Genomic DNA, 23,324 nt, shown 5'->3' with positions numbered 1-23,324 from the left:
ACATGTACATTTATGCATATTAAGTCACATGTATACATCTAGCAACAAAGACTGTAGGCTATGAGATGAGGGACTCTATTCTGGGAAGCAGTGACTTTGAAAATAATTTGGGGGTTACAGTGAATAATCAGCTGACCATGAGCTCCTAGTGCAATGCTATGGCCTAAAGGGTTAATGAAATCCTAAAATGGATAAAGAGAGGGATCTCAAGTACAGGGCCGTCTCCAGCGTTTTTGCCGCCCCACACGGCAAAAACAAAAAAAACAAAAAAAACTTGCTGCCGAACGGGGAGGCGGAATCCTGCCCACCAAACACGGAGGTGGAGTGATGGTGCGGCCACCGAATTGCCGCCGAGTGCGAAACGCGCTGTGACGGAGCAGCCGTTGAATTCCCGCCGCCGCCAAGGGCGGATTGCCGCCCCAGAGCCCGACGTCCTGCCGCCCCTTTACATTTTCCGCCCCAGGCACCTGCTTGGTTCGCTGATGCCTGGAGCCGGCCCTGCTCAAGGTAGAAAGGTTATTTTTATCTCTGTATTTGGCATTGGTGCAACCGCTGCTGGAGTACCGTACCCAGTTCTGATGTCCACAATTCAAGAAGAAAGTTGATAAATTGGAGAGGGTTCAGAGAAGAGTCACAAGAGTGATTAAAAGGATTAATAAAACATGCCTTATAGTGATAGCCTCAGAGAGCTCAAGCTAAAAAGCTTACCAAAAGAGAAGATTAAGGGGCTTCGATTACAGTCCCTAAGCTTCAGAGCCTGAGCTGCAATTCAAAGTGCTGTCTCTACCGCTAATTTTAGAGCCCCTCTAGTCCCAGCCTGCCAACCCAACTGGGAGACTTACTCCAAAATACTCTGTAGACACCAGACTGGGCTAGTTCTTATGCATCAAGTCTGCTAGACAATCCACACGTGAAAGTGCAGTTAGTACTTTTAGGGCACCAAACATTCTAGCACTGGTTCTGCCTTGTGGACTAAAACCAATCAATGTTATAACCACGTTAAGAGTAATACATTGCAGGAAGTTATAGCGCAACAAAATTTTACATTTTAATTGAGAAAGTAAGACATGTACTGTATTTTCTTCAGACAAGTTATAAAGCAACCTGTGCAAACAGAACTAAGGGGACATACCTTATGAGTGTGCTTGAAGCAGAATTCAACCCATGAAAACACATCCCACTTTTAATACAAGATGACCAAATATGATAGTTAATTCTGTGTGTCACAACAACACCCAGAGGCATCATCAGAACTGAGATGCTGTTGTGCTAGGCACTATTCAAACATATAAATTACCTAAGCAACAAACCCCGCAAGATCAGTATTCCATATACCCCAACAAGCTCCCAGTTTAAAGATGAGATTAGGTTCCCATTCATATGCCTCATTCACTATGGCTTTCTATCTCAGCCCAAGAATACGCTCAGCTCTGTTAAAGGACAGGCTTGAATGCCCTCCCACTGTGGTTTACAGTTTGCTGGCTGACTGATTAACACATTTCCAATGACTAAGCACTCGGCCCTACAGGCATTCCCATTTTGAGCCAGTTAATATGAAACAAAGGAGTCAAGCTAGCTCAGGCAGTCTAAACAAAAAAATTTAAAAAAAAAAATCTACACAGAGACTTGTCCCATGGAAAGGGAATTCACAGTACGCTTGACATTGCCCTTAACTCCCCAATTTTCCTAAATGAGAAATGGCCATTGAAATGTGACTTTAAGTATCAAACTTCTGATCTACTGCCCTTGAGGGCTGCAGGAGAACTATCAGCTGAGAAATAGGAAAAAGTATGAAAGATGACCAAAAATATAAATTTATCTTAAAACAAAAAAGGATGGGAGCTTAATCCAGTTCAATTAAAGAGACCCTGCGGGTAAAAAACAAACAAACAAAAAAAAAACACACACCTGTGGTTTGCACTCTGAAGGGAGCACAAATCTTTTGTTAAGTCTTTCAGAAGGGAATGCAACAGACAAGACAAATGGAAGAAATAACCTGAACAGCCTCATATCGGCATACTACAGTTGTGACACAGGTATGACCAATACAGCACCCCTTCTCTGCTCAAAATACTTAATCAAATGAATCTTACTCTAGCATTTGTGGATCAAGCACACCCGGGCTCTGGAATAACAGACAGGAGCAGACCTAGGGACATTATGACTTGAGTTCCCAGCATCAAATGGTATGTCTGACAGCTAGGGTCATCAGGTGTGAAAACCAGGAGCGCTTGGACCTGAAGGAGCTACATACTCTGTCCAGTCCAACCTTAAACTAGGAAGGATAAGTGTAACCTCCCCCTGAAGAAAGGGAGGTTATATACCTCCACTTGCCACATCTACAAATTAACACATGCCCACCACCAGGGACCATGATCTTGAAACAAAATTAGTAAACCCAGAGAGGCCTCCAGGACAAAGCAACAGTATAAAGGGATCGAGGATCCTGCATAAACTAGCGAAGATTCAAGAAAGGTGAGTGGTAAAGGGAGTGGTCCCTTCTCTGAAATTTAGACTTATGGCACCTCTTGGTTTTCCCCTTACTTTTACTTGTGCGTCCCATCATCCACACAACAAGGTGGGACAGTCTACTTGGGAGGGGCACTGAACCACAGCAGTGTTAACTGGAGTTGAGCTCAATTGTGCGTTCCAGCTGGCTCAGTAAGGGCCTCATCCCACAGGCACTCACCAGAAAGATGCAAAAGAGGCACTCACAAGGACAAGACAAAAGTATGCAGAGACCAAAAACCCCTAGGACCTTTCACTCAAACAAATTCCCAAAATTTCAATCCTAGAAGGCCTTACATTGTTTTACCATGTGTAAGGGGACTGTTGCCCCCTTACTAACATTCAGTGGAGGTGTTTTAGTTGCTAGCTCCCAGTACTAAAAAGGGGGAAGGGTCGATGGGGAATAAGGACCCTGAGACTGACAGCCCCCAGGAACAATGGGGAGAGACCAATGCTCCAGGTCAGCCTGAATGCTATGGCGGGCAGGCTAATCAGGGAGTCAGGAGGCCAGGGCGGTCCTGTCCTCCGTGTGAACTGGAATTGCCTGGGTCAGACAGAGTGGGGCCAAGCTAAGGAGAAAGCAGGGGACCAAGCTGAGCTGGCGAGCAGAGCTGGGCCAGATCCAGAGAGAGCAGACTTGCAGCCCCAAAGCCAGGAGGCACAGCCCAGAGAGAGCAAACTTCCCCTGGGAGCAGAGCTGCAGCAATCAGAGCCAGAGGGGCCAGAAAAGCAGACCAGGAAGCAGGTCCGTGCTGGGAGCAGAGTCACAGAAGCAGCCTGCAGAGCAGACCTGTCCTGGGAGCCGAGCTGTAGCAACCAGAGCCAGAGGGGCCAAAGAAGCAGCCCAGGGAGCTGGAGGCAGAGCAGCAGCAGCAGTGCTGAGACAGAGTGGTGGAGCTGGAGCAGTCCGGAGCTGGGTGCAGTGAGCAGCTGGGGAGCGCGAGGGGGACCCTGGGCGCGGGCCCAGCACAGGGAGACGCCTCAGCCAAGAGGCTCTGCAGGCCAGGCTTGGATCGTAACCCCGACAGGGCAGGGGTGACACTGGGAAGAAGGGTCCTACCACTTAGAGCCTGAGAGCGTGTGGCCACCACCAGAGCAAGTGTCCAACCCACAGCATCCCTGCAGCACAGCCAGGGCCTGAGCAGAAGGCCTGGGACTTACAAGGAACAGACTGTGAACTGCCCTGACATTCCAGAGACACTGTTTGTGATGTTCCCTGCCACAGAGCAGGGTGATGTGTTTCCTTTAACCTTTCCCATTTTTCCTTATTCTTTTTAAAATTAATTGTTGATTAAATAATTTGCATTTGCTTTAAATTGTATGTAAGTGGGTCAGAGAAGTGCCCAGTGCAGAGAGAGTACCCCGGAGTGGGGACACCCTAGCCCCTGTCCTAGGTGACTGCAGCAGGACTGGGGGGTCGAGCCCCCCAGGAATCCTGGGCCCAGCCTTGTTGGGGTTACGAGGACTGTGTCAAACAGGAGAGTGGAAGGGGAGTCCTCAAGGGCAGGGAGGTCACTGGGTAAAGGAAGTGGGAGCGAGGACTCAGATCCTTTCGTTAGCCCACTTCACCAGGGTAAGTGCAGAAGCCAGGAAAGTTCCCCACAATAGCGGGACTATTTCCCCACTTACACATGCATAAAACCATATTGACTTGGACTCCTCCTACTCTGCAGGAAACAAAAGCATGAAGAGGAAGCCAGATAGCATAAAGCTGTAACCTCCATGTTTGGATGCTGGATGTGGCAAAGAAAGCCCAAGAGCATGGCCAAGGCCAGTCAACATATAATAAATCTAAAAGCATAGCTGGCAGTTTGCATTCTCTCTCAATAAGAGGTGCAATTATAGGAAGTAGATGGTTTTCTATTTATAGGATGGGGGGAGAAGAGGCACATGGCCAACCACTACTTCTGTGGAAAGCCCAATTTGCGCATGGATGCCTCTGACGTTGGGCATTTCTAGAATATTTTACTGAACATCACACCAAATATAAATGTGAACTTGCATTAAGACTCCTGCGGTGACTTAACACTCTTGGGATCACGCTACAATACCTAATAGAGTTTTATACTGAACTAATAAGCAGCATTTCTGCAGTCAGACAATAAAACGGATAGAAGCATTAAGGATATGAAGCCCAAGTCTATTATTTCATCAGCAGAGGAAACTGAACTAAGATATCAGAAGTCTCTAGGGTGCAAGAGCTATTTAACTTGAGACAGAAAAACAGAAATCAAGGTCCCATTAGAGGTGTCTTCATCAGCAGCAACTTGTGAAACTGGCTAAATGTACCTTTTGGTTTTTTTAAGCTATAGATCAGTCTTTCTAACAGGAAAGAGAACAGCTGTTTGGGGGGAGTTGTGTGTTTTTGTATTAATACTGTTAACAGCCCAGGACAACAGAATTTAAGAGAGTTTTACCTAGCAGAGGTATCAAAATGAAAAAAAGTTCGATCTGGAGAATTTTTGCAAAATTTATACTCAGATTAGTTTTGTTAAGAGCATTCATGAAGGGTGCCAGAACTGCAGGCTTATACAAGATGAAGAGAGAAGGGCTGGGGAGAGGGGAAAAATTACACATCTAAGAAAAAAAAAATCACCCTGACCAGTTTCCTATAGTTAGTTTCTAAGTGGTGAGCAGCTGAAAAAAGTAATTTCTGTAACTGCAAAGCTCTTAATGTGCGAAGGGAATGCTACTATATCAAGCTGAGGATTTTCTCACAGCAAATAGGCAAGACCTGGGACAAGATCCAGTTCCACCTTGGGCAAGTCTGCACCATGGTGCTACATCAGAACAGCTGCACTGACGCAGCTGCACCACTGTAGGGTGTCTGGGGAAGACACTATGCCATTGTGCCATATGCCATAGAGCACTCTCCCATTGGTATAATTACTCCACCTCCACGAAAGGTGGAAGCTATGTCGGTGGGAGAGCATCTCCCGCCGACATAGCGCCAGTATGGACAGCGCTTAAGTCAATGTTACTTGCATCTCTCAGAAAGGTGTCTTTTTCACACCCCTGAGTGACTAAGTTACATCACCTTAAGCAGCGATGTAGACCAGCTCCTATCCAATAGGATAGGAGACCACAGCATATGAGAGATATGGTATCTGTCTTTTTAAAAAACAAAGAAAAGAGCCCTATATTTGAATAAAATAAATATTAGCTAACCATCACATCAGGAACCACTGGAGGCAGAGAAAGGATGTGGTCAGATTTAGACCTCATGGTTTTCAAAGGAGAGGGGTAGGATTCTTAGTGCTGCAACCATACAAGAAGCCAACTAATTTTCACTGGTAACCTAAACTCCTGCAGGTCCAAATGAATTTCATATTTGACAGGCCTGATCATTAGCCCTCTGTGCTACACACATTAAATATATTATGCCTCCGAACCAGCACTTCAATTGGACCATCACACATTATAATTAAAAAGACAACAGAATATGAAGAACTATGCAATCTTAATTTTAACATGGCTAACAGAAACAAGCATTTACAGAAGTAGCTACTTATTTAACAGTAGCGTATTGTTTTCACATTATCAGCCAGCTCACATGTAGTTTTCTGGAAGGCAACAGACTTGCTCGCAGGTTAAATGCACACAAGTGATTATTTTTAAAACAATCTGAGTCACAGCAGTCCTGCATTTCAAGGGAGACTACATCAGGGAAGGGAAGAAGAAATGAGCCAACCACTTTCATCCACACATCTCACAGTACTTTACAAAGGATGTCAGTATCATTATCCCCATTTTATAGGTAGGGAGACTGAGGCAGAGGTTAAATGACTTACCCCCACAGAACAGCAGGCCAGTGCAGAATCAGAAATAGAACCCAAGTCTTCTGAGTCCCAGTCCAGTGCTGTATCCACTTCGCCATATATTGATATAGTTAGCTTAGCTACTACCCCTCTTTATATAGAGGTTTCCTTACAAGAATCTGCTTTAAAAATAACAATACTGTGTATTTTGGAAAGAAGCTAACACCCCATGTGAGCACTGATCTCTTTTTACAACTTCACGCAGCCATATCCAACTGTGATGAATTGGGGATCTGTCTGTACAACTTCTGAATTGTGGCTGGTATTATAAAATAGTATCATGAAAGCCTTCTGTATGTCTATCCACCATATCCTACCAACTTGAACGTATGTCTCTTCCTAGACCAGAAACAATGGAGAATATTGGACATTAACAATAGTTGTTTGAATGGATAAGATAGATCCTAAGTGGGTTTACTAAGCAGGAAGAAGGTGGTTCCACCTCCTAACTGAAGGGAGAGGAGAAGTGGAGAGAATGGGGACTTACCAAAAGACCAGAACAAAGGAAGCCAGCTGTTTGGGGAGGGAAGAGGGGGGAGAATCTACCACCTCTCCTGAACGATGACCCATCACTCTCACAGATCTTGGGAGACAGGCCAGTCCTTGCTTACAGACAGCCCCCCAACCTGAAGCAAATATTCACCAGCAACCACACACCACACAACAAAAACACTAACCCAGGAACCTATCCTTGCAACAAAGCCCGTTGTCAACTCTGTCCACGTATCTATTCAGGGGACACCATCATAGGGCCTAATCACATCAGCCACACTATCAGAGGCTCGTTCAGCTGCACCTCTACCAATGTGATATATGCCATCATGTGCCAGCAATGCCGCTCTGCCATGTACATTGGCCAAACCGGACAGTCCCTATGTAAAAGAATAAATGGACACAAATCAGACGTCAAGAATTATAACAAAAAAAAAGAAAAAGAGTACTTGTGGCACTTTAGAGACTAAGGTGCCACAATTACTCCTTTTCTTTTTGTGGATACAGACTAACACGGCTGCTACTCTGAAACCCAACATTCAAAAACCAGTAGGAGAACACTTCAATCTCTCTGGTCTCTCGATTACAGACCTAAAAGTCACAATATTACAACAAAAGATCTTCAAAAACAGACTCCAGTGAGAGACTGCTGAATTGGAATTAATTTGCAAACTGGAAACCATTAAATTAGGCTTGAATAAAGACTGGGAGTGGATGTGTCATTACACAAAGTAAAATTATTTCCCCATGTTTATTTTTCCCCCCTACTGTTCCCTCACACGTTCTTGTCAACTGCTGGAAATGGCCCACCTTGATCATCACTACAAAAGGTTTTTTCCTCCCCCGCTCTCCTGCTGGTAATAGCTCACCTTACCTGATCACTCTCGTTACAGTGTGTATGGTAACACCCATCGTTTCATGCTCTGTGTATATAAAATCCCCCTACTGTATTTTCCACTGCATGTACCCGATGAAGTGAGCTGTAGCTCATGAAAGCTTATGCTCAAATAAATTTGTTAGTCTCTAAGGGGCCACAAGTACTCCTTTTCTTTTTAAGGCAATATCAGTATCCCTAAAGTTTGTACAACAGAATACTACAGATGCAGTTAAAAACAGGAAGCCTGATTTCTCTTTACATATGCACAGTTTGAACCCACAAGCCAGAATACTTGCACTTGTACCTTTACCTACTGAGTTGCAAGTGCTAATAAAATAAGTAGAAACATCTGTATCAACAATTCAAATGAGGGATCAAGAGAGGCTGTCCTTTAAAATAACCTGCCTTGGCACTGAGTTAGTTATTGGTGCACTTTGTTGCTCCTTATTACTGGCCAATCTACTACCATTGATTCTGTAACATTTCTTTTAAAAAAATAATTTTCCTTTAAGGTAGCCAAGAAGAGTTTTGGTGGCCTATAGAGTTATTACCATGTATGCATGTTAATGTAGTTTATGTTCTCTGGACCAGCCAGGAAAAGCATTTAATCTGATGTGGCAACAGATATCTTCACTTACACCCTAAAATTTAGCAAAAGGACTTTTCAGCCTTAGTTATTATAAACTTGTGACCAGCTGACATCATTGCCTTTGCAGGAGATATGCATGAGAATGCAGACACTAGAAGCAATTTATCTGAACTGGCAGAATTTAGATGTGGGGGTAAAATGTGACCCTGACATAAAAGAAAGGTCTGCCATAAGTATTTAAAATGGCCAAACCCAAAGCAGATCTTGTGAATAGTCCACAGGCTGACTTTTATGGCTGTATAGCAGAGTATGGGAAAACAAGTCATTGTCCGCTGAATTTAAGCTTGCATTTAAATAAGTGTCTAGCTCTCACAATTGCAAAGAAATAATCTGCCTACCCTGAATTACTATCACCCAATGACAGGTTTCAGAGTAACAGCCGTGTTAGTCTGTATTCGCAAAAAGAAAAGGAGTACTTGTGGCACCTTAGAGACTAACCAATTTATTTGAGCATAAGCTTTCGTGAGCTACAGCTCACTTCATCGGATGCATACTGTGGAAAGTATAGAAGATCTTTTTATACACAGAAAGCATGAAAAAATGGGTGTTTACCACTACAAAAGGTTTTCTCTCCCCCCACCCCACTCTCCTGCTGGTAATAGCTTATCTAAAGTGATCGCTCTCCTTACAATGTGTATGATAATCAAGGTGGGCCATTTCCAGCACAAATCCAGGGTTTAACAACAACGTCTGAGGAGGGGGAGGGCGGTAGGAAAAAACAAGGGGAAATAGGTTACCTTGCATAATGACTTAGCCACTCCCAGTCTCTATTCAAGCCTAAGTTAATTGTATCCAATCTGCAAATGAATTCCAATTCAACAGTCTCTGGCTGGAGTCTGGTTTTGAAGTTTCTCTGTTGTAATATCGCAGCTTTCATGTCTGTAATCGCGTGACCAGAGAGATTGAAGTGTTGTCCGACTGGTTTATGAATGTTATAATTCTTGACATCTGATCCGCGTCCACCCATTCTCTCACGCAGAGACTGTCCAGTTTGACCAATGTACATGGCAGAGGGGCATCGCCGGCACATGATGGCATATATCACATTGGTGGATGTGCAGGTGAACGAGCCTCTGATAGTGTGGCTGATGTTATTAGGCCCTGTGATGGTGTCCCCTGAATAGATGTGGGCACAGTTGGCAACGGGCTTTGTTGCAAGGATAGGTTCCTGGGTTTGTGGTTCTGTTGTGTGGTATGTGGTTGCTGGTGAGTATTTGCTTCAGGTTGGGGGGCTGTCTGTAGGCAAGGACTGGCCTGTCTCCCAAGATTTGTGAGAGTGTTGGTCATCCTTCAGGATAGGTTGTAGATCTAATGAAGTGCTGTCTTTCCAAGTTCAATAATCATTCCTCTGCTGCTGTTCATAGCTTTGCCAAGTATAAGCAGAAGGTAATAAGATTGGTTAGTTTCACTGCTGCTATCCAGAACCCTGTGGGCAGCAGTGAAATCATCAAGAACCATGTTGAATTACCACTGATGCTTCTTGGGAAAGCTCTGGGCAGAGGCAGGCACTGGAGTTATTTGCAAGGGAACAAGGATCCAACCTCCATTGCCAGCCCAAGAAGTGAACAGACCTGTTTCCTTCCAGCAATAAAGGGGAGTTGAGCTTCAAGCACATTAGCCAGATGACAAGGGAAAAATGGAGTCCCCACAAAAGTGCCAGGGATTCTTCCCAGCAGCTGAGTGTGGTTTGGACTTCTCACTAGGATATTGTGCCTAGACATCACAGAAGAGCCCTCAACTATTTCTTTCTTTCTCTCTTTTACACTGTTGTATCCACTTCTGGCTAACAGTTTTGCCCTCCAGTTAGTAGGCATCTGGTCAAGTATCAAAACCTTCTCCAACACTGAGCATCATGGGATTTTTCATACTGTAGAATGGTGTTCCAGTAGCACCTTGAAATCTCAACAAATTTTCAAAGAAGAAACAAAGAATAGGAAACGTTTCATGCAGTGTTTTTTACATTGGGCAAAGTGCTGCACATAAGTCATGGTGTAATTAAAGCGATCAATGCGTGTATTTGATGCTCAGGATTCTTATAAAAAAAAAAAATCTAATGAATGAGGAAGCATCAGCCAGTAACTAACAAAAGTGACCTTAGTCAATTAGATGATCAGTCAGCCAAGAAGCCATGAACATTCCTCACTAAATGAAGCTCTATTATAGCGTGGCTCCAAGAAAGAAATGAAGGATACTAACATACAGCATGTAGTACCAAAACAGAACGTTTTGAATTTTCTCCAAGTGCAGTCATCGAAGTATTAAAGATGGAGAATCAGAATATGTTAATAAATTCATTAAGTCTCTGGTTCCCAATCTTCTCCCTCTTCTTCCTCTTCTCCCCCCTGCCCCACCAGCTTGACACCTGACAAACTATGCAATGGAGTAAATGATGGTAAAAGGCACATGCAAGTCTGTTTTGTTACTTAATAATGGCATGAATGGAAGAACAGCTGCCAAGAACCCTTTGGAATGAAAAGAAAATATTAGGTGAAAATGGAACCGTTGGGCAAAGAGGTTTGGAAAAACGGAGTGAGGGGCAGGTAGCGAGAGAGGGAAAGGTTACATTCATATTTTATATTCACAGCTAACTCCAACACAAATGCTTCGGAGGCAAGAGATGTTAAGTCGTTAGAGATAGAAGGGGTGACAAATATTTACACACATTCAAAAGCTGTAGAGCAAAGTGATGGTTTTCACTAACATATGGGGGTGGACCTTAAATGTTTATGTTTCAGACTAATTAGCTATGATAGGGTTTCACTGCTACTCATTATTTTGCAAGAATCTTCAGTAGCCAACTAGACTGATGGCAATACCTCTACATGTATCTGCTTCTAGTACAGAAAATCTTTAACATTATTCCACTTTGTAAATTAGATGCGGGCAGTCATGGCAGGTGCTGGCTTCAAAAATATAGTCTGAAAGGTACTTACATACTTCCTCACATAGATGTCGCCCCCTAATGCCCCTCTTATTTTATCACCAAGGTAGCCTAACAAGCTTCAAAATGTGTTAGCCTACATCTTAACGGCTTTCCAATCATGTTAAGCAAACTCATTTGAGCTAACAACTGAGAGAAACAATCGGTCAGAAACTCTGATGGCTCCAGGCCCAGTCGCCTAGCAACCCAACAGAGCTCAGATGGGCCCAATAAACTCTCACTATGTGGCTGTGCTCCCTGCTTGGACAGAAGGGCCAACAGATCACCATTTAAGCCTTGTCGCAATAGCGAGCTCAATGCATTCCACGTCCGCAGCTGTGCCAGACCAGCTTCCTGCACTGGCCCTTGCTCCAACCCAGGGACGGTGCAACCACTAGGCGAACTAGGCGGTCGCCTAGGGCGCCAAGTGGTTGGGGGCGGCCAAAAGCACGCTCCAGGGAGGCAGTGGAACGGAGGTGAGCTGGGGCAGAGGGGCGCGGGGAGGGCCGCCTGCAGCAAATAACGGGGGGGGGGGGCGCGGGGGGCGGGTGCACAGGACAACCGCTCCCCGCCCCAGCTCACCTCTGCTCCGCCTCCTCCTCTGAGCACACCACCCGGCTCTGCTTCTCTCCCTCCCAGGCTTGCGTGCCAAACAGCTGATTGGCACTGCAAGCCTGGGAGGCGGGAGAAGTGGCGGCGGCAGCGTGCTCGGGGAGCAGGCGGAGGAGAGATGAGCTGGGGCAGCCCGAGGGGAGAAGGGGTGGCGGGGAGCTCCCCACCCCAGCTCACCTCTGCTCAGGGGCGCCTCAGGGTGGCGGGGAGCTACCGCAGGGGGGGCCCCTGAGGGCAGGGGGGGGGTGTTGCAAGGTGGAAGTTTTGCCTAGGGGGCAAAACATCCTTACACCAGCCCTGCTTCAACCTCACCCTGCTCCTACCTCCCTCAGAACTCTTCCAGACTCCTGACTCTGGCCTCTGGGTTGTTTTCTGACCACAAATCCCCTGGCTCTGCCCTCTGATTCTCCTCTGACCACTAGGTCAGACTCTTTTTTTGACCAATAGGTGGCACCATCTACAACCCAGGGCATGACAATCTCCTTGCCCCTCAAGATACACCAACACTCTTCTGCAGATGGACTACCACAGGCAAATACCTTCTAGAAAGTAGACTAACCCCACATGACATCGGTAAATTAAGCTACTTTCAAACCAGTTATTTTAGCTTTATGCTGCAGAATTAATCCATTATGCCATCTAGAAGGCATTCACCTCACATCTGTTCTCTGTTGTACTCCAAAAAGCATATATTTTTGGAGGGGACACTTACACTACTTCACTCCTGTTACCATTTCAGGAGCAACACAGATGTAGATGCACACAGCTAGACTTAGGGCTTGTCTTCATGTACAGCGTCTCACCAAGAGGCGGTAGCTATGTCAGTGGGAGAAGCTCTCCCATTGACATAACACTGTCCATCGGAGGAGGAGGGGTCAGTATAACTATGTTACTCAGGGGCATATATTTTTCACACCTCTGAGTGACGTGGTTATCCCAATATAGGTCTGTAGTGTAGACCTGCCTTACTCTCTTGCTTAACAGATTATGGTCTAACTTCCCAAATTTTGTCAATTGTTCAATTTTTCAACATTAAGACTGGGATTGCAAAAGTTTAAGTGAGAGCAAAGTCTAGCCTGCACAATCTATAGTTATTGGTGATCTCTGAGCCAGAAAAACCAGTCTGACTGTTTCCTCACAGTGAAGTTGCAGCAGTGACAATTGAAAGGGATACAGAAGTTTAACACACAGGAAATCCCCACAAACTGTTACCCCAGCAAGTGTTTTTAGAACTGTTGTTTGTTTTGTTTTTTAATGTTCCTCACTCACCTATTGCTATTTATTGGTCTTCCATAAAACTGGGGAAGTTTATTATGCCTGGGAGACAGTGAAACTGACTCTACACAAAGTGCCATCAAAACTCACAAGGTAAAATATTTTTCAGTTACAGCCATTCTAAACAAACAAAAAAAGACACGTGTGATTTTTTTTTTAAATTGATTGTCTTCTAGAAAAAAATCACCCAACACAGCTGACTTGTAAACCAATGGAAAAAATTGAAGTTAATGCACACGCGTGTGCACACACACACAGCGCGCCACTTTCAAAGTAAAATTGTACTTCACAGAAAACTAAAGTACATATTTATCAAACAACATATAGAAGTGAATTTCCAAAATAGTTCCAAAAAGGTCACTCGCTACATCCATTTTCTATAGATCTTTGAACAAGAACTGCCATTTTACTGACATTTCCTTCAGGCAGTCAAATATGATAACATCTGAGATAAAGGAAATAAATCAACATTTGAATGCAGACATCAGTGTTGCAAGGGTGTTTTTAAGGTTTCAGTTATAAAAAAGTTAACCCCAAGCGGTTCGACTCAGACTTTAAGGTCAGAAGGGACTATCATGATCATTTTTCAGAGTAACAGCCGTGTTAGTCTGTATTCGCAAAAAGAAAAGGAGTACTTGTGGCACCTTAGAGACTAACCAATTTATTTGAGCATAAGCTTTCATGAGCTACAGCTCACTTCATCTTATCATGATCATCTGATCTGACCTTCTGCATACTGCAGGCCACAGAACCTCACTCACTCCTGAAATAGACCCCTCACCTCTGACTGAGTTACTGAGTTCCTCAAATCATGGTTTAAATACTACATCTTACAGATAATTCACCACTTACACTAGTTTAAACCTGCAAGCGATCTGTGCCTCAGGCTGCAGAGGAAGGCGAAAACCCCTCAGTGTCTCGGTCAATCTGACCCGAGGGTAAATTCCTTCCTTATTTACTCTTTTGCAATTGTACATAGATAGTACAATGGAAATTTATATTACATTACATTTTAAAACCATTTTACCAAGGCTATCTTGATAGAGTGCTGATCTACTACCATGAATGCATAAAAATGTTTCTTTCTTTGAGTGAGATTGCCAGGGGGTGAGGGGAAGTTCTTGTTTATGTATACACCCATGCAATGCTTCATGAGTTTCAACAGTGCCATGTTGCCATTTGAAAGTTACCATGATAAGTATCAGATTTTCACCCTTATTGTTTAAAATTAGTAAAATTTTGTTTCTTCCCGAGATTATGGCATGTCTCAAAACAGAAAAACACAATTCTGAGTAAATCTGATGAGGCAACAACAAAGCAAGCAAAATTATATACCTGGACTGTTATCCTAAATTAGGACTCGAGATTATTTTAAATCTGACCATGTCAAAAAAGCATCACTCAAATGCTTATAAGAACATAATCAACTGTCATTTCATTAGATATTTCACCCTTTGCTGAAGTTTGCTGTGTCTATGGAGATTACTGTTCTGTATTCCAATTGTTCATGAGAAGATGATTTTCAGTCAGTCAATCAATGGATAATGATATATGGCTTTAAAGAGAAAAAAAACAAATGTCTTCAAATCACCAGATGGTCACTGAAATATACAGTCACATACAATATTTTCTTCAAATAAAAACTGCAGTTCACTGCAGCTAGTTTATACCCAACCTTTTAATCAGTATGCAGTGTGAACATACATTGCATATTTTCATCTTAGCCACCTTTCCTCAAAGAACATCAATTTGTGGTTTTTTTCTCCTCTTCCTATTACTATTTTGTTTGGGGACATACTTGTTTGCAGTTTCCTGAACCATCGCCGTGGTGGAATGGTGTAAGAATGAAAGATTCTCTTTTAAAATGCTCCTTAAATGGAGTAATAGATGGTCTCTCAGAGATTGAAGAAAACCATGTTCTTCCACATTGTAAAGAGGCACTCACCTCGAGCTAGGCATGATACCGCATTCCTCTTCTTGTCCCCACCACTCCCTGCAAGCTCCTGGATGATCTTAATTGGTCTTCAGTAGGGGGCTTGGCCCTCTGGCCAAGTCCAAATGAACCCCTCACCAGGTATTAATGAGTCCAATAACTACTAGGCTATTTTCCCTTGCTAAGGTCTTCTCAACACTGGCTCTGGGCCCTTTAAATTCAGTCCCTTTGTTCAGGCTCCCAAGTAAGCCCTTCCTCCTTCTTGGGGTTTATACCACTTTACCTGTGGCTGGTTGGAAAACCCAGGCCCACCCACTACTCTGAGTTCCAACCCAGGGACCCTACACACATTAGCCACATACTGCTTGTTCCAATTCATCACTGCTGTTTCCTTGGGCCTCTTCCTACCAGGCTTCTTATCTCCAGCCCTCTCTCAGGGCCAATGTCCTCAAGTTCTTCTCTATCTCCAGGCCAGAGAGCAGCATCCTTCTTCACTCCTCTGATCCCAGCCAAGAACTGACCTGCTAAGGCCCTGCAGCTCTTTTTATGTGAACTTGCTCTGCTCTGATTGGCTGCTCTTTTCCTGCCACTTTGCTGCTTCCTGGGGCAGGGTGTAGGACTGCAGGGTCTTCTGTAGGGAATCTCAAAGGCCAAGTACACCCCATCACAGTCATTTTCACCAGTTACTCTTTTGGAACTGGTGACTTTACCTGAAATGTTGGAAGGAATTATATAGCGGAATATAATTTAAAATCACCTAAATTTTTGTAAAGTGTTGGTTTTGTATGGCTGTTCTATCACTCCTCTGATGCAGTATATGTCCAGATATTCAGATCTGTATATTTTGCATATATATATGTTCATTACATTTTAGCCAGAATATTAGTTTGGTTTTCAGCTATTGTTTGTTTGGTTGGGTTTTTTCTGCTTTGTTTTGCTGGGGGGGAGCGGGGAAAAGAGAGAGAGTTTTGCCCTTAGCATTATCCATAGCAAAGTTTTATACAACGTGTATACAGAACTCCAAATAGACGAAAATGTATTTAGAGATCTAGATCAAAGCATTATTGGAAGCAAACTGGGCAGAGTTGACATCTGTGGTGTCTAGTGAGCACTAACCTCTTTTGGATGAAGTTAAGCTCGTTTTTTTGTGGGGGGTTTGGCAGACCAATTTCCCTTGACTCACCTTCTTGTTTGGCAATGGGCCTGAACAAGGAATTTTTTACATAATTGGCTGGACTGAGCAACAATATTTTTGCAGCAGAGAGAGATACCAGAGAATCCTACACTACTGACTATTGCTTTGGACTATTATGAAACTTTTCAATTAATGAAAAGCCATAATTAAGCTTGAAGTACGAACCAGTTACCTTTATAAAAACATGCTATCATTTAGATTTATAAATGGTCCATAGTGTCACCTATCCTGGGATGACTGAGTAAGGGAACTTATCAGTTTGAAAATTCAGTTGAAATGTGTACATTACAGTTCAGAGTGTTTATTAAAACATGTTTAGCTAAATTCCTTAGATTAATTAACTTAAAAAAAAACAATACAACCCTGTTAAAAGCAGAGTTAAGCTTGTCCAGTGCCACCTTGTGCTGTTCCAGAAAATGTGCACCTATACTTAAACTTCTATTTCCTGGTTTTCAGATTTAAAGGTACTCATGTAGCCCATAGGGCAAGCTTGCCTATTATAGTCACTGGCTTGCCTTCATTATATTTAGCTGTTTTCATTATATTCAGCCCACAAGAAATCTACAGGCCTGTATCCTGTAAAAATATTAGCTGAAGGATAAATTAGCGTAAGTGTGGTCAAGTTGGCCATAACCCTTGGCCTAGATTAATGGCCTAATGGTTACCTTTAGATTCTGGGAGCTAATTTGCTCGATGGTAGGAGTTAGAATGAATGTTCCAGTAAGTGCTACCACAAGGAACATGGCAGTAATAACCGCAAAATCCACTTAAGCAAGGGGTGATAGGTATGGTAATGAGCTGAAATGGCAGTTACACGTATTAATATGTTAACCTATAGAATAAGTATGTCTCAGTATTATGTGGATGAAAAAGCAAAATATGTGCATGGAAAGCTGCGTATGAGCAGATGATGCTCAAGCCCGATAACAGGACAGTCACCACGTGGTCCAGGGCTTCATCTTTCCTGGTCTTCTTCCACTGCTGTCTGCTTTGCTACTACTTGACCCTTAACTACTTGACCCTTCCTGCTTCTCCACGTGGGTACCAATGATACTGCCAAGAATGACCTTGAGCGGATCACTGCAGACTACGTGGCTCTGGGAAGAAAGATAAAGGAGTTTGAGGCGCAAGTGGTGTTCTCGTCCATCCTCCCTGTGGAAGGAAAAGGCCTGGGTAGAGACCGTCGAATCATGGAAGTCAACGAATGGCTACGCAGGTGGTGTCGGAGGAAAGGCTTTGGATTCTTTGACCATGGGATGGTGTTCCAAGAAGGAGGAGTGCTAGGCAGAGACGGGCTCCACCTAACGAAGAGAGGGAAGAGCATCTTCGCAAGCAGGCTGGCTAACCTAGTGAGGAGGGCTTTAAACTAGGTTCACCAGGGGAAGAAGACCAAAGCCCTGAGGTAAGTGGGGAATTGGGGTACCGGGAGGAAGCACGAGCAGGAGCACGTGAGAGGGGAGGGCTCCTGCCTCATACTGAGAAAGAGGGGCAATCAAAGGGTTATCTCAAGTGCCTATACACAAATGCATGAAGCCTGGGAAACAAGCAGGGAGAACTGGAAGTCCTGGCAAAGTCAAGGAATTATGATGCGATTGGAATAACAGACTTGGTGGGATAACTCGCATGACTGGAGTACTGTCATGGATGGATATAAGCTGTTCAGGAAGGACAGGCAAGGCAGAAAAGGTGGGGGAGTTGCACTGTATGTAAGAGAGCAGTATCACTGCTCAGAGTTCAAGTATGAAACTGCAGAAAAACCGGGGAGTCTCTGGATTAAGTTTAGAAGTATGAGCAACAAGGGTGATGTCGTGGTGGGAGTCTACTATAGACCACCGGACCAGGGGGATGAGGTGGACGAGGCTTTCTTCCGGCAACTCGCAGAAGTTACTAGATTGCACGCCCTGGTTCTCATGGGAGACTTCAATCACCCTGATATCTGCTGGGAGAGCAATACAGTGGTGCACAGACAATCCAGGAAGTTTTTGGAAAATGTAGGGGACAATTTCCTGGTGCAAGTGCTGGAGGAACCAACTAGGGGAAGAGCTCTTCTTGACCTGCTGCTCACAAACCGGGAAGAATTAGTAGGGGAAGCAAAAGTGGATGGGAACCTGGGAAGCAGTGACCATGAAATGGTCGAGTTCAGGATCCTAACACAAGGAAGAAAGGAGAGCAGCAGAATACAGATCCTGGACTTCAGAAAAGCAGACTTGGACTCCCTCAGGGAACTGATGGGCAAGATCCCCTGGGAGAATAACATGAGGAGGAAAGGAGTCCAGGACAGCTGGCTGTATTTTAAAGAATCCTTACTGAGGTTACAGGGACAAACCATCCCGATGTGTAGAAAGAATAGTAAATATGGCAGGCGACCAGCTTCGCTTAACGGTGAAATCCTTGCTGATCTTAAATACAAAAAAGAAGCTTACAGGAAGTGGAAGATTGGACAAATGACCAGGGATGAGTATAAAAATATTGCTCGGGCATGCAGGAGTGAAATCAGGAAGGCTAAATCACACCTGGAGTTGCAGCTAGCAAGAGATGTTAAGAGTAACAAGAAGGGTTTCTTCAGGTGTGTTAGCAACAAGAAGAAAGTCAAGGAAAGTGTGGGCCCCTTACTGAATGAGGGAGGCAACCTAGTGACAGAGGTTGCGGAAAAAGCTAATGTACTCAATGCTTTTTTTGCCTCTGTCTTCACAAACAAGGTCAGCTCCCAGACTACTGCACTGGGCAGCACAGCATGGGGAGGAGGTGACTAGCCCTCTGTGGAGAAAGAAGTGGTTCAGGACTATTTAGAAAAGCTGGATGTGCACAAGTCCATGGGGCCGGATGCGTTGCATCCGAGAGTGCTAAAGGAGTTGGCGGATGTGATTGCAGAGCCATTGGCCATTATCTTTGAAAACTCATGGCGATCGGGGGAAGTCCCAGATGACTGGAAAAAGGCGAATGTAGTGCCCATCTTTAAAAAAAGGGAAGAAGGAGGATCCTGGGAACTACAGGCCAGTCAGCCTCACCTCAGTCCCTGGAAAAATCATGGAGCAGGTCCTCAAGGAATCAATTCTGAAGCACTTAGAGGAGAGGAAACAGTGATCAGGAACAGTCAGCATGGATTCACCAAGGGCAAGTCATGCCTGACTAATCTAATTGCCTTCTATGACGAGATAACTGGTTCTGTGGATGAAGGGAAAGCAGTGGACATGTTGTTCCTTGACTTTAGCAAAGCTTCTGACATGGACTCCCACAGTATTCTTGCCAGCAAGTTAAAGAAGTATGGGCTGGATGAATGGACTATAAGGTGGATAGAAAGCTGGCTAGATTGTCGGGCTCAATGGGTAGTGATCAATGGCTCCATGTCTAGTTGGCAGCCGGTATCAAGTGGAGTGCCCCAAGGGTCGGTCCTGGGGCCGGTTTTGTTCAATATCTTCATAAATGATCTGGAGGATGGTGTGGATTGCACCCTCAGCAAGTTTGCAGATGACACTAAACTGGGAGGAGAGGTAGATACGCTGAAGGGTAGGGATAGGATACAGAGGGACCTAGACAAATTGGAGGATTGGGCCAAAAGAAATCTGATGAGGTTCAACAAGGACAAGTGCAGAGTCCTGCACGTAGGACGGAAGAATCCAATGCACCGCTACAGACTAGGGATCGAATGGCTCGGCAGCAGTGCTGCAGAAAAGGACCTAGTGGTTACAGTGGACGAGAAGCTGGATATGAGTCAACAGTGTGCCCTTCTTGCCAAGAAGGCCAATGGCATTTTGGGATATATAGGTAGGGGCATTGCCAGCAGATCGAGGGACGTGATCGTTCCCCTCTATTCGACATTGGTGAGGCCTCATCTGGAGTACTGTGTCCAGTTTTGGGCCCCACACTACAAGAAGGATGTGGAAAAATTGGAAAGAGTCCAGCGAAGGGCAACAAAAATGATTAGGGGACTGGAATACATGAGTTATGAGGAGAGGCTGAGGGAACTGGGATTGTTTAGTCTATGGAAGAGAAGAATGAAGGGGGATTTGATAGCTGCTTTCAACTACCTGAAAGGGGGTTCCAAAGAGGATGGCTCTAGACTGTTCTCAGTGGTAGCAGATGACAGGACAAGGAGTAATGGTCTCAAGTTGCAGTGGGGGAGATTTAGGTTGGATATTAGGAAAAACTTTTTCACTAGGAGGGCGGTGAAACACTGGAATGCGTTACCTAGGGAGGTGGTGGAATCTCCTTCCTTAGAAGTTTTTAAGGTCAGGCTTGACAAAGCCCTGGCTGGGATGATTTAATTGGGGATCGGTCCCGCTTTGAGCAGGGGGTTGGACTAGATGACCTCCTGAGGTCCCTTCCAACCCTGATATTCTATGATTCTATGAACTTATTGAGGAACTTGGACCATAAGACATTGTGGCATGCCAGAGAGAGGGCTAGTTCTTTTGTCTCTTACCACCAGGTCCTCAATAAAGGGTTTGAGTATGCAATTCTAAGAGCCTATGCATAGCATGATGCCACAGATAAGACAGAGATAATACAATATCGAGGTTATGTGGCTTGGGCCTTTTCTAGCTTTATCCATTATTTTGATAAAAGGTATCAAAGGTTTTACTTTGCCCTCAGAGTCAGTGTCCCTGACATCCATCCTGAGACTCTCCACAAGATATTCAACTCCGTAGTGTTAGTTCTGCATAGCCCGATTTCTGCGGCGGCGGGAAGAACCTTATCACAGTCTGATCAATTAGCCATTAATCGAAACATTAACAACCTTAAAAGGGTCAGGAAACACTAAATACCTCCACAAAACAGCCTTAATTCTGCCCTTCGTGATCTACCAGAAGCCACCAGAACTGGCTCAGCAAAGGTGGTGCCACAACAGGTAGACACGAAGACATGAGGAAAGACTAAGGGCTTGTCTACACTGGCAATTTACAGCACTGCAACTCTCTTGCTCAGGAGTGTGAAAAAACACCCCCCTGAGGGCAGCAAGTTTCAGTACTGTAAAGCGCCAGTGTAAACAGTGCACCAACGCTGAGAGCCGTGCTCCCAGCACTGGGCGCTATGCCTCTGGTTTTTTTAAGATGTCTCTCCCAGCACTAGTGCAGTGACCACACAAGCCATGTTAAAGAGCTGCCAGTGTAGACTAGCCCTTAGAATCTGTCATTGTATTTTATTGTATTCTACACATTTGAATTCTAACATTTATCTGCATGCATTCCAATTGACAGTCATTCTGTTAGGTACAACTGTGTTGAACAGCAGAGGGATTAGTTGGAGCAGGTTGGCAGAACTGTCAGTGATATGAGGAAAAGCGCACATGTGCTGTCAAGGGTATGCCTCATTTCAGCAGTTATACACATTTTGTCAATAGAGGTGCATGAGGATGTCTCCTTGCCATGGGTATTGTCAGCAGTTTTGTACAGAGGCAGATTAGAGGGTTATAGGGCCTTGGGCCAGAGCAAGTGGGGGTCCCCCCCAACCCCCGCCAGGGAAACAGGGTCAGGACATGGGGGCTTGCCCTGCCCTCTCCAGCTGCCCAGCGCTCCTGCCAGGGAGCTGGGTCAAGGCATGGGGGGCTTGCCCTTCCCCACCTGCCCAGCACTCCTGCTGGGGAGCAGGGTTGGGGCGCTGGGGCTTGCCCTGCCCAGCCTTCTATCGGAGAGTGGGGTTGGGAGCTTTCCCCACTCCCGAACAGGAGCACCGGGCGGGTAGAGCCCCTGGGCACAGTCCCCATTGACCCAGTGGCTAATTCGCCACTGGTTTTGTAGCATAATTGACAATGATCTCCAGGGCTTAGTGAGAGGTAAATAAAGGCAGTGTCTCAGAAGGAATACTCAGGGCAAGAGTAAAGGGATTTGCAAGTCTGATATGGATTGTATATAGGCTTTGTATCATAGAATATCAGGGTTGGAAGGGACCTCAGGTCGTCATCTAGTCCAACCCCCTGCTCAAAGCAGGACCAATCCCCAATCAAATCATCCCAGCCAGGGCTTTGTCAAGCCTGACCTTAAAAACTTCCAAGGAAGGAGATTCTACCACCTCCCTAGGTAACGCATTCCAGTGTTTCACCACCCTCCTAGTGAAAAAGTTTTTCCTAATATCCAACCTAAACCTCCCCCACTGCAACTTGAGACCATTACTCCTTGTCCTGTCCTCTTCTACCACTGAGAATAGTCTAGAACCATCCTCTCTGGAACCACCTCTCAGGTAGTTGAAAGCAGCTATCAAATCCCCCCTCATTCTTCTCTTCCGTAGACTAAACATTCCCAGTTCCCTCAGCCTCTCCTCATAAGTCATGTGTTCCAGACCCCTAATCATTTTTGTTGCCCTTCGCTGGACTCTCTCCAATTTATCCACATCCTTCTTGTAGTGTGGGGCCCAAAACTGGTCACAGTACTCCAGATGAGGCCTCACCAATGTCGAATAGAGGGGAACGATCACGTCCCTCGATCTGCTCGCTATGCCCCTATTTATACATCCCAAAATGCCATTGGCCTTCTTGGCAAGAAGGGCACACTGTTGACTCATATCCAGCTTCTCGTCCACTGTAACCCCTAGGTCCTTTTCCGCACAACTGCTGCCTAGCCATTCGGTCCCTAGTCTGTAGCGGTGCATTGGGTTCTTCCGTCCTAAGTGCAGGACCCTGCACTTACCCTTATTGAACCTCATCAGGTTTCTTTTGGCCCAATCCTCCAATTTGTCTAGGTCCCTCTGTATCCTATCCCTGCCCTCCAGCGTATCTACCACTCCTCCCAGTTTAGTATCATCCGCAAATTTGCTGAGAGTGCAATCCACACCATCCTCCAGATCATTTATGAAGATATTGAACAAAACCGGCCCAGGACCGACCCCTGGGGCATTCCACTTGACACCGGCTGCCAACTAGACATGGAACCATTGATCACTACCTGTTGAGCCCGACAATCTAGCCAACTTTCTACCCACCTTATAGTGCATTCATCCAGCCCATACTTCTTTAACTTGCTGACAAGAATACTGTGGGAGACCGTGTCAAAAGCTTTGCTAAAGTCAAGAAACAATACATCCACTGCTTTCCCTTCATCCACAGAATCAG

At 45.0% G+C, this 23,324-nt stretch overlaps 1 protein-coding gene across 3 annotated transcripts in view; it reads right to left on the bottom strand.

Annotated features, from left to right (window-relative positions):
• Window positions 1-23,324, bottom strand: part of NEDD4L (NEDD4 like E3 ubiquitin protein ligase) — a 351,255-nt gene that overhangs the window by 281,503 nt on the left and 46,428 nt on the right. The gene's annotated exons all lie outside the window — the stretch shown is intronic.

This window comes from Natator depressus, chromosome 5, assembly GCF_965152275.1.
Source record: "Natator depressus isolate rNatDep1 chromosome 5, rNatDep2.hap1, whole genome shotgun sequence".
Classification (NCBI taxonomy): domain Eukaryota; kingdom Metazoa; phylum Chordata; order Testudines; family Cheloniidae; genus Natator; species Natator depressus.
This window is presented reverse-complemented; position numbering and strand designations above follow the sequence as displayed.